Here is an 8,992-nt window from a genome sequence, read left to right on the forward strand (position 1 = left end):
TTATGATTAGAAATCACTGCCAGCAAAAGACAAATAAATTTTCTTTTCCATGCTGCAAAATGTTTCCATGTAACTGAAACCAAGTTTACGGTTAACTCTCACACAGTAAAACAATAAAGTAGTTGGAAGATACTTTAAAATCTTATCCTATTAATTAGTCCATAACAATACAATGTTATTGGTAATATTGGTATGTTAATGTTGATACCCTTACACTTCCTGTCAATATATTATATTTATAAGTATGTATAATTAGTTGATATTGTTGTGATTGAGATTTTTTGGGGAGGTTAGGAAATAAATTAAATCGGAAAAATACGAATAGTAGTGTTAAGAAAGAATATCAAGGATTTATAGATATTGATAAAAATGTTTGCTAATGTTTAATACGTTTACACTCACTTTTGCATTTTATGTCTTATGGATGCGTACAATTACATGCGAAATTTCATGTAAAGAAGATAAGCGGTACTAGCTAACAATCTCCCTTATAGCAAAAACAAGAGACTGTGGGCTATTGAACAGATGACCAGATATATTAGAAAGAATGTACGCTGTTTTGCATTAGCACCTTCTTATTTTCTCATCTGTAGACTGCAGAGCTATCCCCCACTGTTCCTTGAAAATTTTAATTACTGAATCATCACAACTTTGTCCAACTCCACTCTTATCATAATTCCTGGTGACCTCAATAGCCACAGAGGCAGTGACTCCAAAGTCCTGGTCTCAGTTTCTTGATCTATTTTCCTCTAATCTTAATGTTTCAATTCATGTCAACCACCCATTCACATGATCATACCCACAACTTTACTATTCCACTACCTGATGTAAAATAATCTTTTTCATCTCTGTAATGTGTAAATGCGTGAGTGAGTAATGTAGAAGGGATCACACAGTTCTTAATGATATCTTGCAATCTCTTGGCTTTAAATGACATTTCTATGCAGATAAACCCAGTTTCTATGTCTACTCTTGTACTTGTCCCATAAGTTCAAGAAGTTTACCCTAAATTCAAGGCCACTTACACTGCTACTTCACTCTAATATGGAAAAGACACTTCAAATAAAACACAAAACCTTTCATTTTCCACACTCAACCCTACTCTTTCACTATCTACTTCATTTTAGTAAATGGTTACCCACAACTTCTATGGTTTATCTTCTAAAGGAAAAATGTAGATTCATCACTATTACTCTTCCCTTTGTTTCATATTGACTTGTGATCTTTTATGACACTCTAGTTTGTTTTATCCAGAATTTCAGCACTTCTAGCCCCTTTCATTGATACTACCTTGTTCCTAGCTACAAATTTCTATCATCTGAATTACTGTAACAGCTTTCTAAACATTCTTTCTACTTTATACTTGCCCCTCTTTAAATCATTTTTAGCCCAGACTCAAACAGTTACAAAAATATTAAGATCATCTAAGATCATGATTTGTAAATTTCTACTCTAACAGAATGTGTAAAAAAACAACCCTTTTTTATGTTCTCTCCCCAAATATCAGCTTATGAATTTAGCTTACTTACCTATTAAAATTATCTCTCCTTTTTCAACTCACCAAGAGCTCCAGCATCGTGCCTTTTATAGCCATAATACTATGTATGAAATATATATTTTCTGGGTATCTTGTTTTCCTCTAGAGTACAAGCCTTATGTACTGCATATTGAACCCTCAGTATGCATTTGTTTCTCAATAATTTGTTAGAAGAACAAATATGTACTGTTACCTCATCGACAGAAGGCATTCAATTTCTAATTTGTTAGCATTCATTCAATAAATGAATTCAAGCCACAGATATTTATTTATTTCCTACTATATGCCAGACTGGAGATACATAATGTTGAAAAAAGTTCCAATTCTCATTAAGCTCATATTCTAAATTAAAAACAACAATAACAACAGTAACAACAAAAACCAAGTAAATCATGATAAATATCAACATATGATAAACAAAATAAGTAGCAAATAAATGAGGTATCATACAATATCACACAGGTTTTTTAGCATATGCATTTATGAGGAGATGATAATTGAGCTGTGAACTGCATGACCAGAGGGGGTAAACATTTTTCAGAGAGAATTAAAAATATATATAAATATATGTATCTGAAGCAGAAAGCCCTCAGTTATAGAATATATTAATTCTAATGTAGCCCCACAAGTGTACCAAACACCTTCAATCCCTATAGCACCATTGTTTCTATATTTTATATTAGATTATCAAATACAAATTGTATAATATGGCTAGAGTTGAAGTTTACAGGATATTCAATGTCATGTTGGTATTGAGAAGAAAGCACAATGGTAAACTATGAGCTGGACATATGATAGGGGTTAACATGTGTGCTAGGTAATGTGCATGCCCTTCTAGATTTTATTTTATATTTTTATATAGCAGTGCTACATAATATTAGCAGATGTAATTGAGCATTACACAGAGGACTGATGTTTGTGCAGGGCATCTAGTTTCATCTTTCCTATTGCTCTGTCATCAACATAAATATTGTCCTCATGTACATGTTTAAAGCATGAAGGGAAGTGGAGAGAGTTGTAACATGTTAAGTATAAAACATAGAAGTTGCAATCATTTATTTTGTTTCACAGCCCATTAATCAGAAATTAGTCACATGACCAAACTTGCTGCAAGTAAGGTTATAATATGGAATCTGTTTCTTGGTGTCATATATATCTATAAAGATAAAATTTGGGGAATTCTTTTCTAATTGATAAAGGTTAAACAAGTATTGTAAGACAATTTGCAGTGTCTGTCAGACCATGAAGTGGTACCACTGTTATGATACAGCACATTTCCAGCACAGAGAAAGTACCCACATATCCTTCTGCATTCATTCTTTTTCCAACTTTCTGGATATGGGTGATCTTTTTTCTACAGTGTAGTTTTGAATTTTTTAGAATTTCATAAAAATAGAGTCATACAGCATTTTGTCGGTGTATGTGAATGACTATTTCACTGAAAATAATGTGTTTGAGATTCATCTAAGCTTGTGCATATACATGAATACACTCATTTTTATCGCTGAATACTTCTCTATTGCATGCATATACGTCAATTTGTTTACCAGCCGATTCACATTAGGGATGTTTCTAGCTTTTGGCTTTTATGACTAAAGCAGCTAAAAACATTTACTAACAAATTTTGATGTGGACATGTGTTTTCATTATATTTGGGTAAACATTTAAGAATATGTTTGGTGAATTATAGGGTAGGTATGTATTTACCCTGAAAAGAAACGACAGAACCATTTTCCAACATGGTTGCATCATTTTTCTTCTTGGACTAAAACGTACGACTTTCCTTTTCTCCTCATCTTCATCAACACTGGATGGTGTCAGTTTTTGCTGTTGTTATTATTGTTTTTTGGTTGTTGCTATTCTAGTAGTTTTGTATGGTATTTCATTGTGGTTTTATTTTGCATTTCTCTAATGTGTAAGGTAGTTGAACATTTAGTATGTGTTCATTTGCCATCTTTATGAAAGTGTCTGTTTAGATCATTTGCTCTTTTTCTTCCAGTTATTTATCTATTTAGTATTGAGTTGTAAGAGCTCATTGTGTTTTCAGGATGAAAATAATTTATTGAATACTTGTTTTGCAAATATTTTCTTTCAATCTGCAATTTATCTTTTCCCTTTCTATTGTCTTTTGGAGAACAAATATGTTTAATTTGGGCAAAATCCAAATTTATATTTAAGACTTTTTTTTTCTTATTTAAGAAATATTTAGGGGATTATCATTTTGTGAGGGGTGAAATGTCTATTACATTGTTCTGTACACCTGAAACTAATAATAATGACAATAAAGATAAAAGTAACAATAATAATAACAATAAAGAATAACAAAAAACAGTATTTGCCCATTCTAATGTCACTAACATTCTGTCCTGTTTCTTCTACAAGTTTTACATTGTTTGATCTTTACGTGTAGGTCCGTAATTCACTTCAATTTATTTTTGTATGAGGTTAGTCTTGAGATTTGTATTGTTGTATTTGGTTAGCCAATTGTTCCAATACATTTGTTTAAAAGATTATCCTTTCCCTGTTGAAAATCAATTAACAACATAAGTGTGAGTCTGTCTCTAATTATATAATATTTATTAGATTCCACTAATCTTTATTTCTGTTATTTTGCCAGTACCACATCAGGACAGACCACTCTTACGTAATATTACTAAAAATGTAAAAACTCCAGACCTAGTAAAATCGTTCAGCAACTAATTTGCTTCCACAAAGTTTGATGGCCACATTGTGGGAATTAATCTAGTTAATCAATTTCGATCAAAAGATTCATTCTTTACCTTACCTAATGACCACTGGATGATGTTCTTTATAGAAGCAATTACGTGTACACTTTGTTCTCTGAAATAACTGAGTTTAAGCACCGGCACAATATTGGAAGCAAGCTTTGTTGTTTTTCTTTTGCTTCTGTCTCCCTGACTTGTGTCTGTGCTGGAAGAACTACATACCTCTGTCACCTTTTAGAAAATCTTTCTTCTGAGTTTCCAGAAATTGCTGGGTTGGTATAATCTCATCTTCTCCTCTAGTTTCCTCAGTTCAATAATGGTTCCAACTTCCCACCATTGCAATTTTATGAGTGCTTTATGGGCCTGTTGCTATTTCCCTTCCCCTTCTCTCATATCTTCCCAAATAGTCCTTTTGAGAATGCTTTATTTTTTGCCTGCTGGGCCCCAGATTGCAAGTGACACAGTTAGAGATACTACTAAATATAGGTTGATTCTGATTAACCATTGCTAGCTCTAAGAAACTTGGCTAGTATATGTGTAGAAAATAGATCTAGAGTTTAATAAATGAAAAGAGAAGGCTAACTAACCAGATATTGGTCACTTGGATTTCAGCTCTCTTACTGAAGACAGAAATCAGTCATTGAACAGAAATTCGCCCCAGAGCTGGATTACGAAAATTCGATAGTGGCTCAACAGTGACAATGCCAAGAAACTAAGGTAAGATTTTGACTCCTTTAATGTTTTCTGCAAGTAGAAATTTTTGACAAATAATGAAACCTACTTTTGTTTTCCTTGGTCCTGATTTTAAATGTGAAAGGTAAGTTCCTATAAATGTATCTATGGAAATATGAAATATTAAAATCCAAAACAAACAGGAATCCTGAATAATGAAGCTTTAAGGAGGCATTGTGTATGCAGTCTACATTTTAAGAAATGCAGAAGCAACCTTTAGCACACCTTTATTGGAAAACGTAGTCCCATAAGTGATATGGATGTCCAAAGCTAAAATAGTCTAAATCCCTCTCACTGAAAGTGCATAAAATACTGAAAGTAACAGAGAAAAATTAATTCTAAGTCGGAGGCATTCTTAGAAAAGAAAACTTAAAATCTCCTGTGAAAAATGGAGATTTTTCACGTACCAAACTGTGAACAGCTTGAGGTGAAAGATGCAGTGATTTTCAACCATGTTAGCATATTTATTTATATTTAAATGTTTGCATCTATATTCATAAATTATATTTCATATTTTATGAAGTATATTTACCCAGTTTAGTAAAATTATATTAGTCTTTTACTTAATCATTTATATATCTCATATATGTATTGAAATTCACTTGTGAAATTCTTTGCATCTTGATGGTAAATTTTGCTAATAAATTTATTTGTATCATAATTATAGGTCTTTGAATAAATATGTTATGCTTATTTTTTAAGGAATTATAACAACCCAAAGTTTAAAAATATGCTTCCTGCAAATAATATGTATTGTTTTTATCTCTATGTTATTTCACATATTCTCTTTTTTGATCAATGTTGTCGGTGTTTTGTGTTTTTACATAACCATTTAAAAAGTTTAAGATGATGGACACTGTTGATAACCTCACTCTTCTTAAATCACTACTGCACTAATTTCTGTCCTCATACTGATTAACTATCTTTTATTTTAGTTTATTCTATTATTTTTTTCTGAAAATATGAATTTAATTAATTTTCAATCTTGTTTTCTAATTGATGTACGTAAGGCTAGTGGTACAGATTGGTGCTGTTAACAGAATTTTATGTTTCTATTTGTGATCACAAAAAAAACTACATTTCCGAGTTGGGCATGGTCATATGAAATTTCAGACAATGGTATATGAATACGTGATATATGCCATTATAGGTTCAAAAGTAGAAACTTTGCAAAGGTCTAAAATGTTCTTATGAACCAAAGATGCTGTACTTTGTATAGTAGGAATCCTTAATTGAGATTAGGCAATTTAATCGAATGAGTTCTGGACAAAAGGAACAACTTTGTCAGGAATATGTTGATATTAAAAATCAAGGAATAAACACAGATTTTTAAAATCAGATTATGTAAATGATATTGGAGTTGGATGACAATTTTCTGATTCTTCTGGTAGATATAAAGCTGTGTTTGAAAGAAGCTTTGATTTATGTTTCTTCCATTCAAGGGAATAAACAGAAAAAATCTGTGTCAAAATATCAAATTTCCTCTCACAAATATGTTTCACATAACAATGAAATATGTATAGGAGTAACATGGTTTTTGAATACTTTGCTTAATGCTCAGAATAATATAGGCTGATGAAATAAGCAGACAGATCTCAATTAAAAGCAGTACAATTGAGTGGTATTAAATATATGCCTGTCTAAAGCCCAACATTTTTATTTCTACATACATACCCTGGAAATGATCTTATGAATGTACACCTACTGACTTGTTTCAGAATATCCCTTGCAATATTATTTGCGTAATTCAAGAATAGGGAATGAAGATAATCAGGGAAATGTTCAAATTGTCATTGGTTGAACTACATTATTTTGCTTATATCTTAGCGAACTTCTACATGTCATCATGAATAACTCTCCGTAACATGAATTTTTTTAAAAGCATTTAGAAAATAATACATAAATTGTGAACTTTGTAAATAACATAAAATTATAATAGCCACAGGTCAATTAATAAGTCACACACACATACATATAAAATACATGGTAATGTGATATAATGGGTAAAAATGTGCATTGAAGCAGTGCATACCAAAGCCATGACAGTGGTTAATTCGCAAGGAAAAATTTGAATGTGTAAAGAAAATGAAGAAATCTTAAATTTAACTTAAGTTAATATATAAATAATATAAATGAGGCAAAAATAAAAGAAAAATGTAAGCATGCTAATTCTGAATTGAGTGTATATTATGGGGTATTTGCTATATTTTCCATTTACTATCTGTGGTTGAAAAAAATAACTTTTCTGACAAGGGCAAAAAAAACAAAAGAAATTCAGTAGATTGTGTTTTCATTGTACTCGATATGTTTATTCTATATCATTACTCTCACTTAAGAGGGAACCCAGGTAATAAGACATATTTAAAAAATAATTAAATCTGTAATGTAATGTAAGCTCCATGAGGGTAGGGAGTTTTGCCTGTTTAGTTTATTGTTGGGGTGCCTGCATGTAAAACAGCATCAGATACATGCTGCCGAGGGCATGCTTTTTCGATTCAGTAATAAATGAATGTATTAATGGAAGTAGTGTTCTAGGAAATTGTGAGATACTATAATAATGTTCGCCTAACTTCCTTGGTGGGCAATTTAATTTATCCTTCATCTTTTTATATGTACCTATATAATAAAGAGTCCTCTTTCTTTTCTTAAGTTATGGTATAACTTATAGCAGTAGTGATTGTCCACGGGCCAAACACAGCCTGCCATCTGCTGCTGTATGACCCAGGAGCCACACAAATAGCTTTTACATTTTGAATGGTTGAAACAAGTCGAAAGAGTAACACTTGATGACTTTAAATTATATGAAATTCAATTTTAGTGTCCATAAAGTTTTATTGGGGCACAGCAGTGCTCATTTGATTGCACATTGTGTATGGCTGTTTTTCTGCTAAATAGCAGAGTTGAGTAGTTGTGACAGAAACCATATGGCCCCAAAAGTTTAAAATATTTATTGTCTGGCCCTTGACAGAAAACATTTGCCAACTTATTCTTTATATAGCAACATCAAAAATGATATCGTACCTAAGCTTTGCATTCTTCGATGTATCCTTCAATATAAGTTTTACTCTCATGCCTCTGTTTTATAAACAGTGTATGTATGTATGTATGTATGTATGTATGTATGTATGTACAAGTATGGAAGTATGTTTGCCTGCATGTAAGTAATGGAATCCTTGTTCTTTCTGTAGAGAAAGGGAGGTCAGTTAGTTGGTCTTATTTGAAAATCCCTCCTCCCCCAGGAGTTGACAGAGAGCCTCCTACATGGTAGAAAGTAGAAATATGAATTAATGCATGGATAAATATGCACCTTTTCATTTATTCCCTCAATGAGGGTCTCTGGGAATCGCTCACATGTCAGTCAGCTAGAGAAGGGCCTATTTTGTATTGTTTAAAATTACATATATGCAGGTTCAACTATATGACAGATGACTAATTGTTTAGTATAAATTGAGTGTTAAAGTTATTGCATGAAAATTGCATCTCTAAATATCTAACTTACACATGAATTGCTAAGAGGGAAAAACACTATCTATTTTTACACTACATGTTTGAGAGGGTGAAACACAATTATAATATTCAGAGTACTGTGTTTATTGAAATTCTTATTCTAAAATGCAAATAAGAAAAGTTTTTGGAGATTTTTAAGGAAGTTAATCAGAGCTGACAGAGTGCGGGGATCATTGTAGGAATTCATTAAATGTTAGTTATTTTTATATGTTTAAGTAAAGTAAAGCTTTAAATTGATCTTTTTATTTGCTATAGTTACTGTTCAGACTTCAAAGTCAAATTTACATTTTTTTAAATATCTGAGGTGATAGAATTTTATTTAAAAATAATTTTTGAAAGGGATTTTTGGATAAATTTTAAGGTATTTTTGGAATAGTTTGTAGACACAGATGCCTTTAAGACCAAGAAAAATATTTTGCCATGAATAGTTCAGGTACCATTTCTCTTTCCTAGAGCACGAATCCAAGATAAAAATAAATACTGATATTAT

The sequence above is a fragment of the Rhinolophus ferrumequinum genome, chromosome 7 (genome assembly GCF_004115265.2).
Source record: "Rhinolophus ferrumequinum isolate MPI-CBG mRhiFer1 chromosome 7, mRhiFer1_v1.p, whole genome shotgun sequence".
Taxonomy (NCBI): Eukaryota; Metazoa; Chordata; class Mammalia; order Chiroptera; family Rhinolophidae; genus Rhinolophus; species Rhinolophus ferrumequinum.